Source organism: Tachysurus fulvidraco, chromosome 5, assembly GCF_022655615.1.
Source record: "Tachysurus fulvidraco isolate hzauxx_2018 chromosome 5, HZAU_PFXX_2.0, whole genome shotgun sequence".
Classification (NCBI taxonomy): domain Eukaryota; kingdom Metazoa; phylum Chordata; class Actinopteri; order Siluriformes; family Bagridae; genus Tachysurus; species Tachysurus fulvidraco.
This window is the reverse complement of record NC_062522.1, coordinates 6,072,862-6,095,464: the sequence shown is the minus strand read 5'-3', so window position 1 is coordinate 6,095,464 and position 22,603 is coordinate 6,072,862. Positions and strand designations below refer to the sequence as shown.

Genomic DNA, 22,603 nt, shown 5'->3' with positions numbered 1-22,603 from the left:
CATCCTGACATACTTATGGTTGAAATCAACCCCTCAAAAATGCATTCATCATCAGTATAGCAGCATCAGTTTAGGTAAGGACACAGGCCTGTATCTTTAACTATTCTGCTTTTTGGGGAATACGTCCTTTAAGGCGGGTTTCAAATGCCCGTTGACAGACAAATGGAGTGACGTAGTCGGCAGAATTCGAATTTGCGCGGGGAGACCCCAATGGATTTCTAGTCTATCGCCTTAACCACTCGGCCACGACTACAAGCGCTGCAGATTATCTCTGAATGTTCTTTAAAGCTCTTTGTTTTGTTGTTTCATGTCTGATTTTAAGGACCATGCACATGGTCTCCACAAGAAACACAACAAGGCAGTGTAGTTGGTTGACTTGTAAATATTCTGTGCCAATAGAACAAAAAATAAGCTTATCTTGGAACACACTGACCATTTGTTACCCATCTTCTGGTAAGCTGAAGCTCAGACCTACTCTTTGGTGTTTGACACCCCACTACTGGGATTTGATTAGTTTCAGTTGATGAACATGCTACAGGGGGGCTCAATCCCAAATCAATAAGCTTCAGCTTTGTAGTCAAAAAGGCATTGTATTTTGTTAACTACGAACATTCTATGGACAAGACTCTTGAATCATGCCAATGGCAAAAGATTAATCTCATCGTCAAACACAATGACCAAGTTTTACCCATTTTCTGGTAAACAGAAGTGCAGACCTACTCCTCTGCGTTCGAACCGCTGCTGTGAATGGATTTGTTTCAGATGCTACTGTGGGCCTCAATCCAAAAGTTTTAACCTTCAGGTGGGGACTATGCACAGGTTCTCTATCAACATCTCAGCAAGGCAGTCTAGTTGTTTCACTGTGCAATCATTTGTGGGCGAGACTGTAAAAGCATGCCAGGGCAGTAGAATGTAGCTTAGAATCCAAAGCAATTAAGGATTTCTCGCATGGTCTCGCACTTTGAAGATGAAAGGCATGAATACTGCAATCTAAGTTGAAAGCTTTTTTTCTCCTTCATGTACAGGATCCTGAGAAAAAAGGTAGGTTCCATTGTCAGAAGTGGGATTTGAACCCACGCCTCCATAGGAGACTGCGACCTGAACGCAGCGCCTTAGACCGCTCGGCCATCCTGACACAATCATGGTTAAAATCAACCCCTCAAAAATGCATTCATCATCTCTAGAGCGCAGCATCAGTTTTGGTAAGGACACAGGCCGGTATCTTGAACTATTCTGCTTTTTGGGGAACACGTCCCCTAAGGCAAGTTTCAAATGCCCGTTGACAAACAAAAGGAGTGACGTAGTCGGCAGGATTCGAACTTGCGCGGGGAGACCCCAATGGATTTCTAGTCCATCGCCTTAACCACTCGGCCACAACTACAAGCACGGCAGATTGTCTCTGAATGTTCGTTAAAGCTCTTTGTTTTGTTGTTTCATGTCTGGTTTTAAGGACCATGCACATGGTCTCCACAAGAAACACAATAAGGCAGTGTAGTTGGTTGACTTGTAAATATTCTGTGCCAATAGAACAAAAAATAAGCTTATCTTGGAACACACTGACCATTTGTTACCCATCTTCTGGTAAGCTGAAGCTCAGACCTACTCTTTGGTGTTTGACACCCCACTACTGGGATTTGATTAGTTTCAGTTGATGAACATGCTACAGGGGGGCTCAATCCCAAATCAATAAGCTTCAGCTTTGTAGTCAAAAAGGCATTGTTTTTTTGTTTGATGTCTGGTTTTAAGGACCATGCACATGGTCTCCACAAGAAACACAATAAGGCAGTGTAGTTGGTTGACTTGTAAATATTCTGAGCCAATAGAAGAAAAAATAAGCTTATCTTGGAACACACTGACCACTTGTCACCCATCTTCTGGTAAGCAGAAGCTCAGACCTACTCTTTGGTGTTTGACACCCCACTACTGGGATTTGATTAGTTTCAGTTGATGAACATGCTACAGGGGGCCTCAATCCCAAATCAATAAGCTTCAGCTTTGTAGTCAAAAACATTCTATGGACAAGCATTCTATGGACAAGACTCTTGAATCATGCCAATGGCAAAAGATTAATCTCATCGTCAAACACAATGACCAAGTTTTACCCATTTTCTGGTAAACAGAAGTGCAGACCTACTCCTCTGCGTTCGAACCGCTGCTGTGAATGGATTTGTTTCAGATGCTACTGTGGGCCTCAATCCAAAAGTTTTAACCTTCAGGTGGGGACTATGCACAGGTTCGCTATCAACATCTCCCCAATGGATTTCTAGTCCATCGCCTTAACCACTCTGCCACGACTACAAGCACGGCAGATTGTCTCTGAATGTTCGTTAAAGCTCTTTGTTTTGTTGTTTCATGTCTGATTTTAAGGACCATGCACATGGTCTCCACAAGAAACACAACAAGGCAGTGTAGTTGGTTGACTTGTAAATATTCTGTGCCAATAGAACAAAAAATAAGCTTATCTTGGAACACACTGACCACTTGTCACCCATCTTCTGGTAAGCAGAAGCTCAGACCTACTCTTTGGTGGTTGACACTCCACTACTGGGATTTGATTAGTTTCAGTTGATGAACATGCTACAGGGGGGCTCAATCCCAAATCAATAAGCTTCAGCTTTGTAGTCAAAAAGGCATTGTATTTTGTTAACTACGAACATTCTATGGACAAGACTCTTGAATCATGCCAATGGCAAAAGATTAATCTCATCGTCAAACACAATGACCAAGTTTTACCCATTTTCTGGTAAACAGAAGCGCAGACCTACTCCTCTGCGTTCGAACCGCTGCTGTGAATGGATTTGTTTCAGATGCTACTGTGGGCCTCAATCCAAAAGTTTTAACCTTCAGGTGGGGACTATGCACAGGTTCTCTATCAACATCTCAGCAAGGCAGTCTAGTTGTTTCACTGTGCAATCATTTGTGGGCGAGACTGTAAAAGCATGCCAGGGCAGTAGAATGTAGCTTAGAATCCAAAGCAATTAAGGGTTTCTCGCATGGTCTCGCACTTTGAAGATGAAAGGCATGAATACTGCAATCTAAGTTGAAAGCTTTTTTTCTCCTTCATGTACAGGATCCTAAGAAAAAAGGCAGGGTCCATTGTCAGAAGTGGGATTTGAACCCACGCCTCCAGGGGAGACTGCGACCTGAACGCAGCGCCTTAGACCGCTCGGCCATCCTGACATACTTATGGTTGAAATCAACCCCTCAAAAATGCATTCATCATCTCTAGAGCGCAGCATCAGTTTAGGTAAGGACACAGGCCTGTATCTTTAACTATTCTGCTTTTTGGGGAATACGTCCTTTAAGGCGGGTTTCAAATGCCCGTTGACAAACAAACGGAGTGACGTAGTCGGCAGAATTCGAACTTGCGCGGGGAGACCCCAATGGATTTCTAGTCTATCGCCTTAACCACTCGGCCACGACTACAAGCGCTGCAGATTATCTCTGAATGTTCTTTAAAGCTTTTTGTTTTGTTGTTTCATGTCTGATTTTAAGGACCATGCACATGGTCTCCACAAGAAACACAATAAGGCAGTGTAGTTGGTTGACTTGTAAATATTCTGTGCCAATAGAACAAAAAATAAGCTTATCTTGGAACACACTGACCATTTGTTACCCATCTTCTGGTAAGCTGAAGCTCAGACCTACTCTTTGGTGTTTGACACCCCACTACTGGGATTTGATTAGTTTCAGTTGATGAACATGCTACAGGGGGGCTCAATCCCAAATCAATAAGCTTCAGCTTTGTAGTCAAAAAGGCATTGTATTTTGTTAACTACGAACATTCTATGGACAAGACTCTTGAATCATGCCAATGGCAAAAGATTAATCTCATCGTCAAACACAATGACCAAGTATTACCCATTTTCTGGTAAACAGAAGCGCAGACCTACTCCTCTGCGTTCGAACCGCTGCTGTGAATGGATTTGTTTCGGATGCTACTGTGGGCCTCAATCCAAAAGTTTTAACCTTCAGGTGGGGACTATGCACAGGTTCTCTATCAACATCTCAGCACGGCGTTTCACTGTGCAATCATTTGTGGGCGAGACTGTAAAAGCATGCCAGGGCAGTAAAACGTAGCTTAGAATCCAAAGCAATTAAGGGTTTCTCGCATGGTCTCGCACTTTGAAGATGAAAGGCATGAATACTGCAATCTAAGTTGAAAGCTTTTTTCTCCTTCATGTACAGGATCCTGAGAAAAAAGGTAGGGTCCATTGTCAGAAGTGGGATTTGAACCCACGCCTCCAGGGGAGACTGCGACCTGAACGCAGCACCTTAGTCAAAAAGGCATTGTATTTTGAATCATGCCATTGGCAAAAGATTAATCTCATCGTCAAACACAATGACCAAGTTTTACCCATTTTCTGGTAAACAGAAGCGCAGACCTACTCCTCTGCGTTCGAACCGCTGCTGTGAATGGATTTGTTTCAGATGCTACTGTGGGCCTCAATCCAAAAGTTTTAACCTTCAGGTGGGGACTATGCAAAGGTTCTCTATCAACATCTCAGCAAGACAGTCTAGTTGTTTCACTGTGCAATCATTTGTGGGCGAGACTGTAAAAGCATGCCAGGGCAGTAGAATATAGCTTAGAATCCAAAGCAATTAAGGGTTTCTCGCATGGTCTCGCACTTTGAAGATGAAAGGCATGAAAACTGCAATCTAAGTTGAAAGCTTTTTTTCCCCTTCATGTACAGGATCCTGAGAAAAAAGGCAGGGTCCATTGTCAGAAGTGGGATTTGAACCCACGTCTCCAGGGGAGACTGCGACCTTAACGCAGCGCCTTAGACCGCTCGGCCATCCTGACACAATCATGGTTAAAATCAACCCCTCAAAAATGCATTCATCATCTCTAGAGCGCAGCATCAGTTTTGGTAAGGACACAGGCCGGTATCTTGAACTATTCTGCTTTTTGGGGAACACGTCCCCTAAGGCAAGTTTCAAATGCCCGTTGACAAACAAAAGGAGTGACGTAGTCGGCAGGATTCGAACTTGCGCGGGGAGACCCCAATGGATTTCTAGTCCATCGCCTTAACCACTCGGCCACGACTACAAGCGCGGCAGATTGTCTCTGAATGTTCGTTAAAGCTCTTTGTTTTGTTGTTTCATGTCTGATTTTAAGGACCATGCACATGGTCTCCACAAGAAACACAATAAGGCAGTGTAGTTGGTTGACTTGTAAATATTCTGAGCCAATAGAAGAAAAAATAAGCTTATCTTGGAACACACTGACCACTTGTCACCCATCTTCTAGTAAACAGAAGCTCTGACCTACTCTTTGGTGTTTGACACCCCACTACTGGGATTTGATTAGTTTCAGTTGATGAACATGCTACAGGGGGCCTCAATCCCAAATCAATAAGCTTCAGCTTTGTAGTCAAAAACATTCTATGGACAAGCATTCTATGGACAAGACTCTTGAATCATGCCAATGGCAAAAGATTAATCTCATCGTCAAACACAATGACCAAGTATTACCCATTTTCTGGTAAACAGAAGCGCAGACCTACTCCTCTGCGTTCGAACCGCTGCTGTGAATGGATTTGTTTCGGATGCTACTGTGGGCCTCAATCCAAAAGTTTTAACATTCAGGTGGGGACTATGCACAGGTTCTCTATCAACATCTCAGCACGGCGTTTCACTTTGCAATCATTTGTGGGCGAGACTGTAAAAGCATGCCAGGGCAGTAAAACGTAGCTTAGAATCCAAAGCAATTAAGGGTTTCTCGCATGGTCTCGCACTTTGAAGATGAAAGGCATGAATACTGCAATCTAAGTTGAAAGCTTTTTTCTCCTTCATGTACAGGATCCTGAGAAAAAAGGTAGGGTCCATTGTCAGAAGTGGGATTTGAACCCACGCCTCCAGGGGAGACTGCGACCTGAACGCAGCACCTTAGTCAAAAAGGCATTGTATTTTGAATCATGCCATTGGCAAAAGATTAATCTCATCGTCAAACACAATGACCAAGTTTTACCCATTTTCTGGTAAACAGAAGCGCAGACCTACTCCTCTGCGTTCGAACCGCTGCTGTGAATGGATTTGTTTCAGATGCTACTGTGGGCCTCAATCCAAAAGTTTTAACCTTCAGGTGGGGACTATGCAAAGGTTCTCTATCAACATCTCAGCAAGACAGTCTAGTTGTTTCACTGTGCAATCATTTGTGGGCGAGACTGTAAAAGCATGCCAGGGCAGTAGAATATAGCTTAGAATCCAAAGCAATTAAGGGTTTCTCGCATGGTCTCGCACTTTGAAGATGAAAGGCATGAAAACTGCAATCTAAGTTGAAAGCTTTTTTTCCCCTTCATGTACAGGATCCTGAGAAAAAAGGCAGGGTCCATTGTCAGAAGTGGGATTTGAACCCACGTCTCCAGGGGAGACTGCGACCTTAACGCAGCGCCTTAGACCGCTCGGCCATCCTGACACAATCATGGTTAAAATCAACCCCTCAAAAATGCATTCATCATCTCTAGAGCGCAGCATCAGTTTTGGTAAGGACACAGGCCGGTATCTTGAACTATTCTGCTTTTTGGGGAATACGTCCCCTAAGGCGGGTTTCAAATGCCCGTTGACAAACAAAAGGCATGACGTAGTCGGCTGGATTCGAACTTGCACGGGAAGACCCCAATGGATTTCTAGTCCATCGCCTTAACCACTCTGCCACGACTACAAGCACGGCAGATTATCTCTGAATGTTCGTTAAAGCTCTTTGTTTTGTTGTTTCATGTCTGATTTTAAGGACCATGCACATGGTCTCCACAAGAAACACAACAAGGCAGTGTAGTTGGTTGACTTGTAAATATTCTGTGCCAATAGAACAAAAAATAAGCTTATCTTGGAACACACTGACCACTTGTCACCCATCTTCTGGTAAGCAGAAGCTCAGACCTACTCTTTGGTGGTTGACACTCCACTACTGGGATTTGATTAGTTTCAGTTGATGAACATGCTACAGGGGGGCTCAATCCCAAATCAATAAGCTTCAGCTTTGTAGTCAAAAAGGCATTGTATTTTGTTAACTACGAACATTCTATGGACAAGACTCTTGAATCATGCCAATGGCAAAAGATTAATCTCATCGTCAAACACAATGACCAAGTTTTACCCATTTTCTGGTAAACAGAAGTGCAGACCTACTCCTCTGCGTTCGAACCGCTGCTGTGAATGGATTTGTTTCAGATGCTACTGTGGGCCTCAATCCAAAAGTTTTAACCTTCAGGTGGGGACTATGCACAGGTTCTCTATCAACATCTCAGCAAGGCAGTCTAGTTGTTTCACTGTGCAATCATTTGTGGGCGAGACTGTAAAAGCATGCCAGGGCAGTAGAATGTAGCTTAGAATCCAAAGCAATTAAGGGTTTCTCGCATGGTCTCGCACTTTGAAGATGAAAGGCATGAATACTGCAATCTAAGTTGAAAGCTTTTTTTCTCCTTCATGTACAGGATCCTAAGAAAAAAGGCAGGGTCCATTGTCAGAAGTGGGATTTGAACCCACGTCTCCAGGGGAGACTGCGACCTGAACGCAGCGCCTTAGACCGCTCGGCCATCCTGACATACTTATGGTTGAAATCAACCCCTCAAAAATGCATTCATCTCTAGAGCGCAGCATCAGTTTTGGTAAGGACACAGGCCGGTATCTTGAACTATTCTGCTTTTTGGGGAACACGTCCCCTAAGGCAAGTTTCAAATGCCCGTTGACAAACAAAAGGAGTGACGTAGTCGGCAGGATTCGAACTTGCGCGGGGAGACCCCAATGGATTTCTAGTCTATCGCCTTAACCACTCGGCCACGACTACAAGCGCTGCAGATTATCTCTGAATGTTCTTTAAAGCTCTTTGTTTTGTTGTTTCATGTCTGATTTTAAGGACCATGCACATGGTCTCCACAAGAAACACAACAAGGCAGTGTAGTTGGTTGACTTGTAAATATTCTGTGCCAATAGAACAAAAAATAAGCTTATCTTGGAACACACTGACCATTTGTTACCCATCTTCTGGTAAGCTGAAGCTCAGACCTACTCTTTGGTGTTTGACACCCCACTACTGGGATTTGATTAGTTTCAGTTGATGAACATGCTACAGGGGGGCTCAATCCCAAATCAATAAGCTTCAGCTTTGTAGTCAAAAAGGCATTGTATTTTGTTAACTACGAACATTCTATGGACAAGACTCTTGAATCATGCCAATGGCAAAAGATTAATCTCATCGTCAAACACAATGACCAAGTTTTACCCATTTTCTGGTAAACAGAAGTGCAGACCTACTCCTCTGCGTTCGAACCGCTGCTGTGAATGGATTTGTTTCAGATGCTACTGTGGGCCTCAATCCAAAAGTTTTAACCTTCAGGTGGGGACTATGCACAGGTTCTCTATCAACATCTCAGCAAGGCAGTCTAGTTGTTTCACTGTGCAATCATTTGTGGGCGAGACTGTAAAAGCATGCCAGGGCAGTAGAATGTAGCTTAGAATCCAAAGCAATTAAGGGTTTCTCGCATGGTCTCGCACTTTGAAGATGAAAGGCATGAATACTGCAATCTAAGTTGAAAGCTTTTTTTCTCCTTCATGTACAGGATCCTAAGAAAAAAGGCAGGGTCCATTGTCAGAAGTGGGATTTGAACCCACGCCTCCAGGGGAGACTGCGACCTGAACGCAGCGCCTTAGACCGCTCGGCCATCCTGACATACTTATGGTTGAAATCAACCCCTCAAAAATGCATTCATCATCTCTAGAGCGCAGCATCAGTTTAGGTAAGGACACAGGCCTGTATCTTTAACTATTCTGCTTTTTGGGGAATACGTCCTTTAAGGCGGGTTTCAAATGCCCGTTGACAAACAAATGGAGTGACGTAGTCGGCAGAATTCGAACTTGCGCGGGGAGACCCCAATGGATTTCTAGTCTATCGCCTTAACCACTCGGCCACGACTACAAGCGCTGCAGATTATCTCTGAATGTTCTTTAAAGCTCTTTGTTTTGTTGTTTCATGTCTGATTTTAAGGACCATGCACATGGTCTCCACAAGAAACACAACAAGGCAGTGTAGTTGGTTGACTTGTAAATATTCTGTGCCAATAGAACAAAAAATAAGCTTATCTTGGAACACACTGACCATTTGTTACCCATCTTCTGGTAAGCTGAAGCTCAGACCTACTCTTTGGTGTTTGACACCCCACTACTGGGATTTGATTAGTTTCAGTTGATGAACATGCTACAGGGGGGCTCAATCCCAAATCAATAAGCTTCAGCTTTGTAGTCAAAAAGGCATTGTATTTTGTTAACTACGAACATTCTATGGACAAGACTCTTGAATCATGCCAATGGCAAAAGATTAATCTCATCGTCAAACACAATGACCAAGTTTTACCCATTTTCTGGTAAACAGAAGTGCAGACCTACTCCTCTGCGTTCGAACCGCTGCTGTGAATGGATTTGTTTCAGATGCTACTGTGGGCCTCAATCCAAAAGTTTTAACCTTCAGGTGGGGACTATGCACAGGTTCTCTATCAACATCTCAGCAAGGCAGTCTAGTTGTTTCACTGTGCAATCATTTGTGGGCGAGACTGTAAAAGCATGCCAGGGCAGTAGAATGTAGCTTAGAATCCAAAGCAATTAAGGGTTTCTCGCATGGTCTCGCACTTTGAAGATGAAAGGCATGAATACTGCAATCTAAGTTGAAAGCTTTTTTTCTCCTTCATGTACAGGATCCTGAGAAAAAAGGTAGGGTCCATTGTCAGAAGTGGGATTTGAACCCACGCCTCCAGGGGAGACTGCGACCTGAACGCAGCACCTTAGTCAAAAAGGCATTGTATTTTGAATCATGCCATTGGCAAAAGATTAATCTCATCGTCAAACACAATGACCAAGTTTTACCCATTTTCTGGTAAACAGAAGCGCAGACCTACTCCTCTGCGTTCGAACCGCTGCTGTGAATGGATTTGTTTCAGATGCTACTGTGGGCCTCAATCCAAAAGTTTTAACCTTCAGGTGGGGACTATGCAAAGGTTCTCTATCAACATCTCAGCAAGACAGTCTAGTTGTTTCACTGTGCAATCATTTGTGGGCGAGACTGTAAAAGCATGCCAGGGCAGTAGAATATAGCTTAGAATCCAAAGCAATTAAGGGTTTCTCGCATGGTCTCGCACTTTGAAGATGAAAGGCATGAAAACTGCAATCTAAGTTGAAAGCTTTTTTTCCCCTTCATGTACAGGATCCTGAGAAAAAAGGCAGGGTCCATTGTCAGAAGTGGGATTTGAACCCACGTCTCCAGGGGAGACTGCGACCTGAACGCAGCGCCTTAGACCGCTCGGCCATCCTGACACAATCATGGTTAAAATCAACCCCTCAAAAATGCATTCATCATCTCTAGAGCGCAGCATCAGTTTTGGTAAGGACACAGGCCGGTATCTTGAACTATTCTGCTTTTTGGGGAACACGTCCCCTAAGGCAAGTTTCAAATGCCCGTTGACAAACAAAAGGAGTGACGTAGTCGGCAGGATTCGAACTTGCGCGGGGAGACCCCAATGGATTTCTAGTCCATCGCCTTAACCACTCGGCCACGACTACAAGCGCGGCAGATTGTCTCTGAATGTTCGTTAAAGCTCCTTGTTTTGTTGTTTCATGTCTGGTTTTAAGGACCATGCACATGGTCTCCACAAGAAACACAATAAGGCAGTGTAGTTGGTTGACTTGTAAATATTCTGAGCCAATAGAAGAAAAAATAAGCTTATCTTGGAACACACTGACCACTTGTCACCCATCTTCTAGTAAACAGAAGCTCTGACCTACTCTTTGGTGTTTGACACCCCACTACTGGGATTTGATTAGTTTCAGTTGATGAACATGCTACAGGGGGCCTCAATCCCAAATCAATAAGCTTCAGCTTTGTAGTCAAAAACATTCTATGGACAAGCATTCTATGGACAAGACTCTTGAATCATGCCAATGGCAAAAGATTAATCTCATCGTCAAACACAATGACCAAGTATTACCCATTTTCTGGTAAACAGAAGCGCAGACCTACTCCTCTGCGTTCGAACCGCTGCTGTGAATGGATTTGTTTCGGATGCTACTGTGGGCCTCAATCCAAAAGTTTTAACATTCAGGTGGGGACTATGCACAGGTTCTCTATCAACATCTCAGCACGGCGTTTCACTGTGCAATCATTTGTGGGCGAGACTGTAAAAGCATGCCAGGGCAGTAAAACGTAGCTTAGAATCCAAAGCAATTAAGGGTTTCTCGCATGGTCTCGCACTTTGAAGATGAAAGGCATGAATACTGCAATCTAAGTTGAAAGCTTTTTTCTCCTTCATGTACAGGATCCTGAGAAAAAAGGTAGGGTCCATTGTCAGAAGTGGGATTTGAACCCACGCCTCCAGGGGAGACTGCGACCTGAACGCAGCGCCTTAGTCAAAAAGGCATTGTATTTTGAATCATGCCATTGGCAAAAGATTAATCTCATCGTCAAACACAATGACCAAGTTTTACCCATTTTCTGGTAAACAGAAGCGCAGACCTACTCCTCTGCGTTCGAACCGCTGCTGTGAATGGATTTGTTTCAGATGCTACTGTGGGCCTCAATCCAAAAGTTTTAACCTTCAGGTGGGGACTATGCAAAGGTTCTCTATCAACATCTCAGCAAGACAGTCTAGTTGTTTCACTGTGCAATCATTTGTGGGCGAGACTGTAAAAGCATGCCAGGGCAGTAGAATATAGCTTAGAATCCAAAGCAATTAAGGGTTTCTCGCATGGTCTCGCACTTTGAAGATGAAAGGCATGAAAACTGCAATCTAAGTTGAAAGCTTTTTTTCCCCTTCATGTACAGGATCCTGAGAAAAAAGGCAGGGTCCATTGTCAGAAGTGGGATTTGAACCCACGTCTCCAGGGGAGACTGCGACCTTAACGCAGCGCCTTAGACCGCTCGGCCATCCTGACACAATCATGGTTAAAATCAACCCCTCAAAAATGCATTCATCATCTCTAGAGCGCAGCATCAGTTTTGGTAAGGACACAGGCCGGTATCTTGAACTATTCTGCTTTTTGGGGAATACGTCCCCTAAGGCGGGTTTCAAATGCCCGTTGACAAACAAAAGGCATGACGTAGTCGGCTGGATTCGAACTTGCACGGGAAGACCCCAATGGATTTCTAGTCCATCGCCTTAACCACTCTGCCACGACTACAAGCACGGCAGATTATCTCTGAATGTTCGTTAAAGCTCTTTGTTTTGTTGTTTCATGTCTGATTTTAAGGACCATGCACATGGTCTCCACAAGAAACACAACAAGGCAGTGTAGTTGGTTGACTTGTAAATATTCTGTGCCAATAGAACAAAAAATAAGCTTATCTTGGAACACACTGACCACTTGTCACCCATCTTCTGGTAAGCAGAAGCTCAGACCTACTCTTTGGTGGTTGACACTCCACTACTGGGATTTGATTAGTTTCAGTTGATGAACATGCTACAGGGGGGCTCAATCCCAAATCAATAAGCTTCAGCTTTGTAGTCAAAAAGGCATTGTATTTTGTTAACTACGAACATTCTATGGACAAGACTCTTGAATCATGCCAATGGCAAAAGATTAATCTCATCGTCAAACACAATGACCAAGTTTTACCCATTTTCTGGTAAACAGAAGTGCAGACCTACTCCTCTGCGTTCGAACCGCTGCTGTGAATGGATTTGTTTCAGATGCTACTGTGGGCCTCAATCCAAAAGTTTTAACCTTCAGGTGGGGACTATGCACAGGTTCTCTATCAACATCTCAGCAAGGCAGTCTAGTTGTTTCACTGTGCAATCATTTGTGGGCGAGACTGTAAAAGCATGCCAGGGCAGTAGAATGTAGCTTAGAATCCAAAGCAATTAAGGGTTTCTCGCATGGTCTCGCACTTTGAAGATGAAAGGCATGAATACTGCAATCTAAGTTGAAAGCTTTTTTTCTCCTTCATGTACAGGATCCTAAGAAAAAAGGCAGGGTCCATTGTCAGAAGTGGGATTTGAACCCACGCCTCCAGGGGAGACTGCGACCTAAACGCAGCGCCTTAGACCGCTCGGCCATCCTGACATACTTATGGTTGAAATCAACCCCTCAAAAATGTATTCATCATCTCTAGAGCGCAGCATCAGTTTAGGTAAGGACACAGGCCTGTATCTTTAACTATTCTGCTTTTTGGGGAATACGTCCTTTAAGGCGGGTTTCAAATGCCCGTTGACAAACAAACGGAGTGACGTAGTCGGCAGAATTCGAACTTGCGCGGGGAGACCCCAATGGATTTCTAGACCATCGCCTTAACCACTCTGCCACGACTACAAGCACGGCAGATTATCTCTGAATGTTCGTTAAAGCTCTTTGTTTTGTTGTTTCATGTCTGATTTTAAGGACCATGCACATGGTCTCCACAAGAAACACAACAAGGCAGTGTAGTTGGTTGACTTGTAAATATTCTGTGCCAATAGAAGAAAAAATAAGCTTATCTTGGAACACACTGACCACTTGTCACCCATCTTCTGGTAAGCAGAAGCTCAGACCTACTCTTTGGTGGTTGACACTCCACTACTGGGATTTGATTAGTTTCAGTTGATGAACATGCTACAGGGGGCCTCAATCCCAAATCAATAAGCTTCAGCTTTGTAGTCAAAAACATTCTATTTGTACTACGACATTCTATGGACAAGACTCTTGAATCATGCCAATGGCAAAAGATTAATCTCATCGTCAAACACAATGACCAAGTATTACCCATTTTCTGGTAAACAGAAGCGCAGACCTACTCCTCTGCGTTCGAACCGCTGCTGTGAATGGATTTGTTTCGGATGCTACTGTGGGCCTCAATCCAAAAGTTTTAACATTCAGGTGGGGACTATGCACAGGTTCTCTATCAACATCTCAGCACGGCGTTTCACTGTGCAATCATTTGTGGGCGAGACTGTAAAAGCATGCCAGGGCAGTAAAACGTAGCTTAGAATCCAAAGCAATTAAGGGTTTCTCGCATGGTCTCGCACTTTGAAGATGAAAGGCATGAATACTGCAATCTAAGTTGAAAGCTTTTTTCTCCTTCATGTACAGGATCCTGAGAAAAAAGGTAGGGTCCATTGTCAGAAGTGGGATTTGAACCCACGCCTCCAGGGGAGACTGCGACCTGAACGCAGCGCCTTAGTCAAAAAGGCATTGTATTTTGAATCATGCCATTGGCAAAAGATTAATCTCATCGTCAAACACAATGACCAAGTTTTACCCATTTTCTGGTAAACAGAAGCGCAGACCTACTCCTCTGCGTTCGAACCGCTGCTGTGAATGGATTTGTTTCAGATGCTACTGTGGGCCTCAATCCAAAAGTTTTAACCTTCAGGTGGGGACTATGCAAAGGTTCTCTATCAACATCTCAGCAAGACAGTCTAGTTGTTTCACTGTGCAATCATTTGTGGGCGAGACTGTAAAAGCATGCCAGGGCAGTAGAATATAGCTTAGAATCCAAAGCAATTAAGGGTTTCTCGCATGGTCTCGCACTTTGAAGATGAAAGGCATGAAAACTGCAATCTAAGTTGAAAGCTTTTTTTCCCCTTCATGTACAGGATCCTGAGAAAAAAGGCAGGGTCCATTGTCAGAAGTGGGATTTGAACCCACGTCTCCAGGGGAGACTGCGACCTTAACGCAGCGCCTTAGACCGCTCGGCCATCCTGACACAATCATGGTTAAAATCAACCCCTCAAAAATGCATTCATCATCTCTAGAGCGCAGCATCAGTTTTGGTAAGGACACAGGCCGGTATCTTTAACTATTCTGCTTTTTGGGGAATACGTCCTTTAAGGCGGGTTTCAAATGCTCGTTGACAAACAAATGGAGTGACGTAGTCGGCAGAATTCGAACTTGCGCGGGGAGACCCCAATGGATTTCTAGTCTATCGCCTTAACCACTCGGCCACGACTACAAGCGCTGCAGATTATCTCTGAATGTTCTTTAAAGCTCTTTGTTTTGTTGTTTCATGTCTGATTTTAAGGACCATGCACATGGTCTCCACAAGAAACACAACAAGGCAGTGTAGTTGGTTGACTTGTAAATATTCTGTGCCAATAGAACAAAAAATAAGCTTATCTTGGAACACACTGACCACTTGTCACCCATCTTCTGGTAAGCAGAAGCTCAGACCTACTCTTTGGTGGTTGACACTCCACTACTGGGATTTGATTAGTTTCAGTTGATGAACATGCTACAGGGGGGCTCAATCCCAAATCAATAAGCTTCAGCTTTGTAGTCAAAAAGGCATTGTATTTTGTTAACTACGAACATTCTATGGACAAGACTCTTGAATCATGCCAATGGCAAAAGATTAATCTCATCGTCAAACACAATGACCAAGTTTTACCCATTTTCTGGTAAACAGAAGTGCAGACCTACTCCTCTGCGTTCGAACCGCTGCTGTGAATGGATTTGTTTCAGATGCTACTGTGGGCCTCAATCCAAAAGTTTTAACCTTCAGGTGGGGACTATGCACAGGTTCTCTATCAACATCTCAGCAAGGCAGTCTAGTTGTTTCACTGTGCAATCATTTGTGGGCGAGACTGTAAAAGCATGCCAGGGCAGTAGAATGTAGCTTAGAATCCAAAGCAATTAAGGGTTTCTCGCATGGTCTCGCACTTTGAAGATGAAAGGCATGAATACTGCAATCTAAGTTGAAAGCTTTTTTTCTCCTTCATGTACAGGATCCTGAGAAAAAAGGTAGGGTCCATTGTCAGAAGTGGGATTTGAACCCACGCCTCCAGGGGAGACTGCGACCTGAACGCAGCGCCTTAGACCGCTCGGCCATCCTGACATACTTATGGTTGAAATCAACCCCTCAAAAATGCATTCATCATCTCTAGAGCGCAGCATCAGTTTAGGTAAGGACACAGGCCTGTATCTTTAACTATTCTGCTTTTTGGGGAATACGTCCTTTAAGGCGGGTTTCAAATGCCCGTTGACAAACAAATGGAGTGACGTAGTCGGCAGAATTCGAACTTGCGCGGGGAGACCCCAATGGATTTCTAGTCTATCGCCTTAACCACTCGGCCACGACTACAAGCGCTGCAGATTATCTCTGAATGTTCTTTAAAGCTCTTTGTTTTGTTGTTTCATGTCTGATTTTAAGGACCATGCACATGGTCTCCACAAGAAACACAACAAGGCAGTGTAGTTGGTTGACTTGTAAATATTCTGTGCCAATAGAACAAAAAATAAGCTTATCTTGGAACACACTGACCATTTGTCACCCATCTTCTGGTAAGCTGAAGCTCAGACCTACTCTTTGGTGTTTGACACCCCACTACTGGGATTTGATTAGTTTCAGTTGATGAACATGCTACAGGGGGGCTCAATCCCAAATCAATAAGCTTCAGCTTTGTAGTCAAAAAGGCATTGTATTTTGTTAACTACGAACATTCTATGGACAAGACTCTTGAATCATGCCAATGGCAAAAGATTAATCTCATCGTCAAACACAATGACCAAGTTTTACCCATTTTCTGGTAAACAGAAGTGCAGACCTACTCCTCTGCGTTCGAACCGCTGCTGTGAATGGATTTGTTTCAGATGCTACTGTGGGCCTCAATCCAAAAGTTTTAACCTTCAGGTGGGGACTATGCACAGGTTCTCTATCAACATCTCAGCAAGGCAGTCTAGTTGTTTCACTGTGCAATCATTTGTGGGCGAGACTGTAAAAGCATGCCAGGGCAGTAGAATGTAGCTTAGAATCCAAAGCAATTAAGGGTTTCTCGCATGGTCTCGCACTTTGAAGATGAAAGGCATGAATACTGCAATCTAAGTTGAAAGCTTTTTTTCTCCTTCATGTACAGGATCCTGAGAAAAAAGGTAGGTTCCATTGTCAGAAGTGGGATTTGAACCCACGCCTCCAGGGGAGACTGCGACCTGAACGCAGCGCCTTAGACCGCTCGGCCATCCTGACACAATCATGGTTAAAATCAACCCCTCAAAAATGCATTCATCATCTCTAGAGCGCAGCATCAGTTTTGGTAAGGACACAGGCCGGTATCTTGAACTATTCTGCTTTTTGGGGAACACGTCCCCTAAGGCAAGTTTCAAATGCCCGTTGACAAACAAAAGGAGTGACGTAGTCGGCAGGATTCGAACTTGCGCGGGGAGACCCCAATGGATTTCTAGTCCATCGCCTTAACCACTCGGCCACGACTACAAGCGCGGCAGATTGTCTCTGAATGTTCGTTAAAGCTCTTTGTTTTGTTGTTTCATGTCTGGTTTTAAGGACCATGCACATGGTCTCCACAAGAAACACAATAAGGCAGTGTAGTTGGTTGACTTGTAAATATTCTGTGCCAATAGAACAAAAAATAAGCTTATCTTGGAACACACTGACCACTTGTCACCCATCTTCTGGTAAGCAGAAGCTCAGACCTACTCTTTGGTGTTTGACACCCCACTACTGGGATTTGATTAGTTTCAGTTGATGAACATGCTACAGGGGGGCTCAATCCCAAATCAATAAGCTTCAGCTTTGTAGTCAAAAAGGCATTGTATTTTGTTAACTACGAACATTCTATGGACAAGACTCTTGAATCATGCCAATGGCAAAAGATTAATCTCATCGTCAAACACAATGACCAAGTTTTACCCATTTTCTGGTAAACAGAAGTGCAGACCTACTCCTCTGCGTTCGAACCGCTGCTGTGAATGGATTTGTTTCAGATGCTACTGTGGGCCTCAATCCAAAAGTTTTAACCTTCAGGTGGGGACTATGCACAGGTTCTCTATCAACATCTCAGCAAGGCAGTCTAGTTGTTTCACTGTGCAATCATTTGTGGGCGAGACTGTAAAAGCATGCCAGGGCAGTAGAATGTAGCTTAGAATCCAAAGCAATTAAGGGTTTCTCGCATGGTCTCGCACTTTGAAGATGAAAGGCATGAATACTGCAATCTAAGTTGAAAGCTTTTTTTCTCCTTCATGTACAGGATCCTAAGAAAAAAGGCAGGGTCCATTGTCAGAAGTGGGATTTGAACCCACGCCTCCAGGGGAGACTGCGACCTTAACGCAGCGCCTTAGACCGCTCGGCCATCCTGACACAATCATGGTTAAAATCAACCCCTCAAAAATGCATTCATCATCTCTAGAGCGCAGCATCAGTTTTGGTAAGGACACAGGCCGGTATCTTGAACTATTCTGCTTTTTGGGGAATACGTCCCCTAAGGCGGGTTTCAAATGCCCGTTGACAAACAAAAGGCATGACGTAGTCGGCTGGATTCGAACTTGCACGAGAAGACCTCAATGGATTTCAAGTCCATCGCCTTAACCACTCGGCCACGACTACAAGCGCTGCAGATTATCTCTGAATGTTCTTTAAAGCTCTTTGTTTTGTTGTTTCATGTCTGATTTTAAGGACCATGCACATGGTCTCCACAAGAAACACAACAAGGCAGTGTAGTTGGTTGACTTGTAAATATTCTGTGCCAATAGAACAAAAAATAAGCTTATCTTGGAACACACTGACCACTTGTCACCCATCTTCTGGTAAGCAGAAGCTCAGACCTACTCTTTGGTGTTTGACACCCCACTACTGGGATTTGATTAGTTTCAGTTGATGAACATGCTACAGGGGGGCTCAATCCCAAATCAATAAGCTTCAGCTTTGTAGTCAAAAAGGCATTGTATTTTGTTAACTACGAACATTCTATGGACAAGACTCTTGAATCATGCCAATGGCAAAAGATTAATCTCATCGTCAAACACAATGACCAAGTTTTACCCATTTTCTGGTAAACAGAAGTGCAGACCTACTCCTCTGCGTTCGAACCGCTGCTGTGAATGGATTTGTTTCAGATGCTACTGTGGGCCTCAATCCAAAAGTTTTAACCTTCAGGTGGGGACTATGCACAGGTTCTCTATCAACATCTCAGCAAGGCAGTCTAGTTGTTTCACTGTGCAATCATTTGTGGGCGAGACTGTAAAAGCATGCCAGGGCAGTAGAATGTAGCTTAGAATCCAAAGCAATTAAGGGTTTCTCGCATGGTCTCGCACTTTGAAGATGAAAGGCATGAATACTGCAATCTAAGTTGAAAGCTTTTTTTCTCCTTCATGTACAGGATCCTGAGAAAAAAGGTAGGTTCCATTGTCAGAAGTGGGATTTGAACCCACGCCTCCATAGGAGACTGCGACCTGAACGCAGCGCCTTAGACCGCTCGGCCATCCTGACACAATCATGGTTAAAATCAACCCCTCAAAAATGCATTCATCATCTCTAGAGCGCAGCATCAGTTTTGGTAAGGACACAGGCCGGTATCTTGAACTATTCTGCTTTTTGGGGAACACGTCCCCTAAGGCAAGTTTCAAATGCCCGTTGACAAACAAAAGGAGTGACGTAGTCGGCAGGATTCGAACTTGCGCGGGGAGACCCCAATGGATTTCTAGTCCATCGCCTTAACCACTCGGCCACGACTACAAGCGCGGCAGATTGTCTCTGAATGTTCGTTAAAGCTCCTTGTTTTGTTGTTTCATGTCTGGTTTTAAGGACCATGCACATGGTCTCCACAAGAAACACAATAAGGCAGTGTAGTTGGTTGACTTGTAAATATTCTGAGCCAATAGAAGAAAAAAGTAAGCTTATCTTGGAACACACTGACCACTTGTCACCCATCTTCTGGTAAGCAGAAGCTCAGACCTACTCTTTGGTGTTTGACACCCCACTACTGGGATTTGATTAGTTTCAGTTGATGAACATGCTACAGGGGGGCTCAATCCCAAATCAATAAGCTTCAGCTTTGTAGTCAAAAACATTCTATGGACAAGCATTCTATGGACAAGACTCTTGAATCATGCCAATGGCAAAAGATTAATCTCATCGTCAAACACAATGACCAAGTTTTACCCATTTTCTGGTAAACAGAAGTGCAGACCTACTCCTCTGCGTTCGAACCGCTGCTGTGAATGGATTTGTTTCAGATGCTACTGTGGGCCTCAATCCAAAAGTTTTAACCTTCAGGTGGGGACTATGCACAGGTTCGCTATCAACATCTCCCCAATGGATTTCTAGTCCATCGCCTTAACCACTCTGCCACGACTACAAGCACGGCAGATTGTCTCTGAATGTTCGTTAAAGCTCTTTGTTTTGTTGTTTCATGTCTGGTTTTAAGGACCATGCACATGGTCTCCACAAGAAACACAACAAGGCAGTGTAGTTGGTTGACTTGTAAATATTCTGTGCCAATAGAACAAAAAATAAGCTTATCTTGGAACACACTGACCACTTGTCACCCATCTTCTGGTAAGCAGAAGCTCAGACCTACTCTTTGGTGGTTGACACTCCACTACTGGGATTTGATTAGTTTCAGTTGATGAACATGCTACAGGGGGGCTCAATCCCAAATCAATAAGCTTCAGCTTTGTAGTCAAAAAGGCATTGTATTTTGTTAACTACGAACATTCTATGGACAAGACTCTTGAATCATGCCAATGGCAAAAGATTAATCTCATCGTCAAACACAATGACCAAGTTTTACCCATTTTCTGGTAAACAGAAGCGCAGACCTACTCCTCTGCGTTCGAACCGCTGCTGTGAATGGATTTGTTTCAGATGCTACTGTGGGCCTCAATCCAAAAGTTTTAACCTTCAGGTGGGGACTATGCACAGGTTCTCTATCAACATCTCAGCAAGGCAGTCTAGTTGTTTCACTGTGCAATCATTTGTGGGCGAGACTGTAAAAGCATGCCAGGGCAGTAGAATGTAGCTTAGAATCCAAAGCAATTAAGGGTTTCTCGCATGGTCTCGCACTTTGAAGATGAAAGGCATGAATACTGCAATCTAAGTTGAAAGCTTTTTTTCTCCTTCATGTACAGGATCCTAAGAAAAAAGGCAGGGTCCATTGTCAGAAGTGGGATTTGAACCCACGCCTCCAGGGGAGACTGCGACCTGAACGCAGCGCCTTAGACCGCTCGGCCATCCTGACATACTTATGGTTGAAATCAACCCCTCAAAAATGCATTCATCATCTCTAGAGCGCAGCATCAGTTTAGGTAAGGACACAGGCCTGTATCTTTAACTATTCTGCTTTTTGGGGAATACGTCCTTTAAGGCGGGTTTCAAATGCCCGTTGACAGACAAATGGAGTGACGTAGTCGGCAGAATTCGAACTTGCGCGGGGAGACCCCAATGGATTTCTAGTCTATCGCCTTAACCACTCGGCCACGACTACAAGCGCTGCAGATTATCTCTGAATGTTCTTTAAAGCTCTTTGTTTTGTTGTTTCATGTCTGATTTTAAGGACCATGCACATGGTCTCCACAAGAAACACAACAAGGCAGTGTAGTTGGTTGACTTGTAAATATTCTGTGCCAATAGAACAAAAAATAAGCTTATCTTGGAACACACTGACCATTTGTTACCCATCTTCTGGTAAGCTGAAGCTCAGACCTACTCTTTGGTGTTTGACACCCCACTACTGGGATTTGATTAGTTTCAGTTGATGAACATGCTACAGGGGGGCTCAATCCCAAATCAATAAGCTTCAGCTTTGTAGTCAAAAAGGCATTGTATTTTGTTAACTACGAACATTCTATGGACAAGACTCTTGAATCATGCCAATGGCAAAAGATTAATCTCATCGTCAAACACAATGACCAAGTTTTACCCATTTTCTGGTAAACAGAAGTGCAGACCTACTCCTCTGCGTTCGAACCGCTGCTGTGAATGGATTTGTTTCAGATGCTACTGTGGGCCTCAATCCAAAAGTTTTAACCTTCAGGTGGGGACTATGCACAGGTTCTCTATCAACATCTCAGCAAGGCAGTCTAGTTGTTTCACTGTGCAATCATTTGTGGGCGAGACTGTAAAAGCATGCCAGGGCAGTAGAATGTAGCTTAGAATCCAAAGCAATTAAGGATTTCTCGCATGGTCTCGCACTTTGAAGATGAAAGGCATGAATACTGCAATCTAAGTTGAAAGCTTTTTTTCTCCTTCATGTACAGGATCCTGAGAAAAAAGGTAGGTTCCATTGTCAGAAGTGGGATTTGAACCCACGCCTCCATAGGAGACTGCGACCTGAACGCAGCGCCTTAGACCGCTCGGCCATCCTGACACAATCATGGTTAAAATCAACCCCTCAAAAATGCATTCATCATCTCTAGAGCGCAGCATCAGTTTTGGTAAGGACACAGGCCGGTATCTTGAACTATTCTGCTTTTTGGGGAACACGTCCCCTAAGGCAAGTTTCAAATGCCCGTTGACAAACAAAAGGAGTGACGTAGTCGGCAGGATTCGAACTTGCGCGGGGAGACCCCAATGGATTTCTAGTCCATCGCCTTAACCACTCGGCCACGACTACAAGCGCGGCAGATTGTCTCTGAATGTTCGTTAAAGCTCCTTGTTTTGTTGTTTCATGTCTGGTTTTAAGGACCATGCACATGGTCTCCACAAGAAACACAATAAGGCAGTGTAGTTGGTTGACTTGTAAATATTCTGAGCCAATAGAAGAAAAAATAAGCTTATCTTGGAACACACTGACCACTTGTCACCCATCTTCTGGTAAGCAGAAGCTCAGACCTACTCTTTGGTGTTTGACACCCCACTACTGGGATTTGATTAGTTTCAGTTGATGAACATGCTACAGGGGGCCTCAATCCCAAA

General features: G+C 43.9%; 34 non-coding genes across 34 annotated transcripts in view; all 34 read right to left on the bottom strand.

Annotated features, from left to right (window-relative positions):
- trnal-cag overlaps nucleotides 1–9 on the bottom strand; it is an 83-nt gene extending 74 nt beyond the window's left edge. Inside the window, exon 1 of the tRNA in view lies at nucleotides 1–9. This exon is cut by the window's left edge and continues 74 nt beyond it. This is a non-coding gene — a tRNA (tRNA-Leu).
- Nucleotides 10–171: 162 nt separating this feature from the next.
- Nucleotides 172–253, bottom strand: trnas-aga. The gene has a single exon. It is a non-coding gene; the product is annotated as a tRNA-Ser (tRNA).
- Nucleotides 254–1,052: 799 nt separating this feature from the next.
- Nucleotides 1,053–1,135, bottom strand: trnal-cag. Its single transcript has one exon. It is a non-coding gene; the product is annotated as a tRNA-Leu (tRNA).
- Nucleotides 1,136–1,299: 164 nt separating this feature from the next.
- Nucleotides 1,300–1,381, bottom strand: trnas-aga. The gene has a single exon. It is a non-coding gene; the product is annotated as a tRNA-Ser (tRNA).
- A 1,716-nt stretch (nucleotides 1,382–3,097) lies between these two features.
- trnal-cag lies at nucleotides 3,098–3,180 on the bottom strand. Its single transcript has one exon. It is a non-coding gene; the product is annotated as a tRNA-Leu (tRNA).
- Nucleotides 3,181–3,344: 164 nt separating this feature from the next.
- On the bottom strand, nucleotides 3,345–3,426 carry trnas-aga. Its single transcript has one exon. It is a non-coding gene; the product is annotated as a tRNA-Ser (tRNA).
- Nucleotides 3,427–4,721: 1,295 nt separating this feature from the next.
- Nucleotides 4,722–4,804, bottom strand: trnal-aag. Its single transcript has one exon. It is a non-coding gene; the product is annotated as a tRNA-Leu (tRNA).
- Nucleotides 4,805–4,968: 164 nt separating this feature from the next.
- Nucleotides 4,969–5,050, bottom strand: trnas-aga. The gene has a single exon. It is a non-coding gene; the product is annotated as a tRNA-Ser (tRNA).
- Nucleotides 5,051–6,335: 1,285 nt separating this feature from the next.
- Nucleotides 6,336–6,418, bottom strand: trnal-aag. The gene has a single exon. It is a non-coding gene; the product is annotated as a tRNA-Leu (tRNA).
- Nucleotides 6,419–6,582: 164 nt separating this feature from the next.
- On the bottom strand, nucleotides 6,583–6,664 carry trnas-aga. Its single transcript has one exon. It is a non-coding gene; the product is annotated as a tRNA-Ser (tRNA).
- Nucleotides 6,665–7,463: 799 nt separating this feature from the next.
- trnal-cag lies at nucleotides 7,464–7,546 on the bottom strand. The gene has a single exon. It is a non-coding gene; the product is annotated as a tRNA-Leu (tRNA).
- A 161-nt stretch (nucleotides 7,547–7,707) lies between these two features.
- trnas-aga lies at nucleotides 7,708–7,789 on the bottom strand. Its single transcript has one exon. It is a non-coding gene; the product is annotated as a tRNA-Ser (tRNA).
- Nucleotides 7,790–8,588: 799 nt separating this feature from the next.
- Nucleotides 8,589–8,671, bottom strand: trnal-cag. The gene has a single exon. It is a non-coding gene; the product is annotated as a tRNA-Leu (tRNA).
- Nucleotides 8,672–8,835: 164 nt separating this feature from the next.
- On the bottom strand, nucleotides 8,836–8,917 carry trnas-aga. The gene has a single exon. It is a non-coding gene; the product is annotated as a tRNA-Ser (tRNA).
- Nucleotides 8,918–10,222: 1,305 nt separating this feature from the next.
- Nucleotides 10,223–10,305, bottom strand: trnal-cag. The gene has a single exon. It is a non-coding gene; the product is annotated as a tRNA-Leu (tRNA).
- Nucleotides 10,306–10,469: 164 nt separating this feature from the next.
- Nucleotides 10,470–10,551, bottom strand: trnas-aga. The gene has a single exon. It is a non-coding gene; the product is annotated as a tRNA-Ser (tRNA).
- Nucleotides 10,552–11,836: 1,285 nt separating this feature from the next.
- On the bottom strand, nucleotides 11,837–11,919 carry trnal-aag. The gene has a single exon. It is a non-coding gene; the product is annotated as a tRNA-Leu (tRNA).
- A 164-nt stretch (nucleotides 11,920–12,083) lies between these two features.
- On the bottom strand, nucleotides 12,084–12,165 carry trnas-aga. Its single transcript has one exon. It is a non-coding gene; the product is annotated as a tRNA-Ser (tRNA).
- Nucleotides 12,166–12,964: 799 nt separating this feature from the next.
- trnal-uag lies at nucleotides 12,965–13,047 on the bottom strand. The gene has a single exon. It is a non-coding gene; the product is annotated as a tRNA-Leu (tRNA).
- A 164-nt stretch (nucleotides 13,048–13,211) lies between these two features.
- Nucleotides 13,212–13,293, bottom strand: trnas-aga. Its single transcript has one exon. It is a non-coding gene; the product is annotated as a tRNA-Ser (tRNA).
- Nucleotides 13,294–14,582: 1,289 nt separating this feature from the next.
- trnal-cag lies at nucleotides 14,583–14,665 on the bottom strand. The gene has a single exon. It is a non-coding gene; the product is annotated as a tRNA-Leu (tRNA).
- Nucleotides 14,666–14,829: 164 nt separating this feature from the next.
- trnas-aga lies at nucleotides 14,830–14,911 on the bottom strand. Its single transcript has one exon. It is a non-coding gene; the product is annotated as a tRNA-Ser (tRNA).
- Nucleotides 14,912–15,710: 799 nt separating this feature from the next.
- On the bottom strand, nucleotides 15,711–15,793 carry trnal-cag. The gene has a single exon. It is a non-coding gene; the product is annotated as a tRNA-Leu (tRNA).
- A 164-nt stretch (nucleotides 15,794–15,957) lies between these two features.
- trnas-aga lies at nucleotides 15,958–16,039 on the bottom strand. Its single transcript has one exon. It is a non-coding gene; the product is annotated as a tRNA-Ser (tRNA).
- A 799-nt stretch (nucleotides 16,040–16,838) lies between these two features.
- trnal-cag lies at nucleotides 16,839–16,921 on the bottom strand. The gene has a single exon. It is a non-coding gene; the product is annotated as a tRNA-Leu (tRNA).
- A 164-nt stretch (nucleotides 16,922–17,085) lies between these two features.
- Nucleotides 17,086–17,167, bottom strand: trnas-aga. The gene has a single exon. It is a non-coding gene; the product is annotated as a tRNA-Ser (tRNA).
- Nucleotides 17,168–17,966: 799 nt separating this feature from the next.
- On the bottom strand, nucleotides 17,967–18,049 carry trnal-cag. Its single transcript has one exon. It is a non-coding gene; the product is annotated as a tRNA-Leu (tRNA).
- Nucleotides 18,050–18,213: 164 nt separating this feature from the next.
- Nucleotides 18,214–18,295, bottom strand: trnas-uga. Its single transcript has one exon. It is a non-coding gene; the product is annotated as a tRNA-Ser (tRNA).
- A 799-nt stretch (nucleotides 18,296–19,094) lies between these two features.
- On the bottom strand, nucleotides 19,095–19,177 carry trnal-cag. Its single transcript has one exon. It is a non-coding gene; the product is annotated as a tRNA-Leu (tRNA).
- A 164-nt stretch (nucleotides 19,178–19,341) lies between these two features.
- On the bottom strand, nucleotides 19,342–19,423 carry trnas-aga. The gene has a single exon. It is a non-coding gene; the product is annotated as a tRNA-Ser (tRNA).
- Nucleotides 19,424–20,844: 1,421 nt separating this feature from the next.
- On the bottom strand, nucleotides 20,845–20,927 carry trnal-cag. Its single transcript has one exon. It is a non-coding gene; the product is annotated as a tRNA-Leu (tRNA).
- Nucleotides 20,928–21,091: 164 nt separating this feature from the next.
- On the bottom strand, nucleotides 21,092–21,173 carry trnas-aga. Its single transcript has one exon. It is a non-coding gene; the product is annotated as a tRNA-Ser (tRNA).
- A 799-nt stretch (nucleotides 21,174–21,972) lies between these two features.
- trnal-cag lies at nucleotides 21,973–22,055 on the bottom strand. Its single transcript has one exon. It is a non-coding gene; the product is annotated as a tRNA-Leu (tRNA).
- A 164-nt stretch (nucleotides 22,056–22,219) lies between these two features.
- trnas-aga lies at nucleotides 22,220–22,301 on the bottom strand. The gene has a single exon. It is a non-coding gene; the product is annotated as a tRNA-Ser (tRNA).
- Nucleotides 22,302–22,603: the final 302 nt, after the last annotated feature.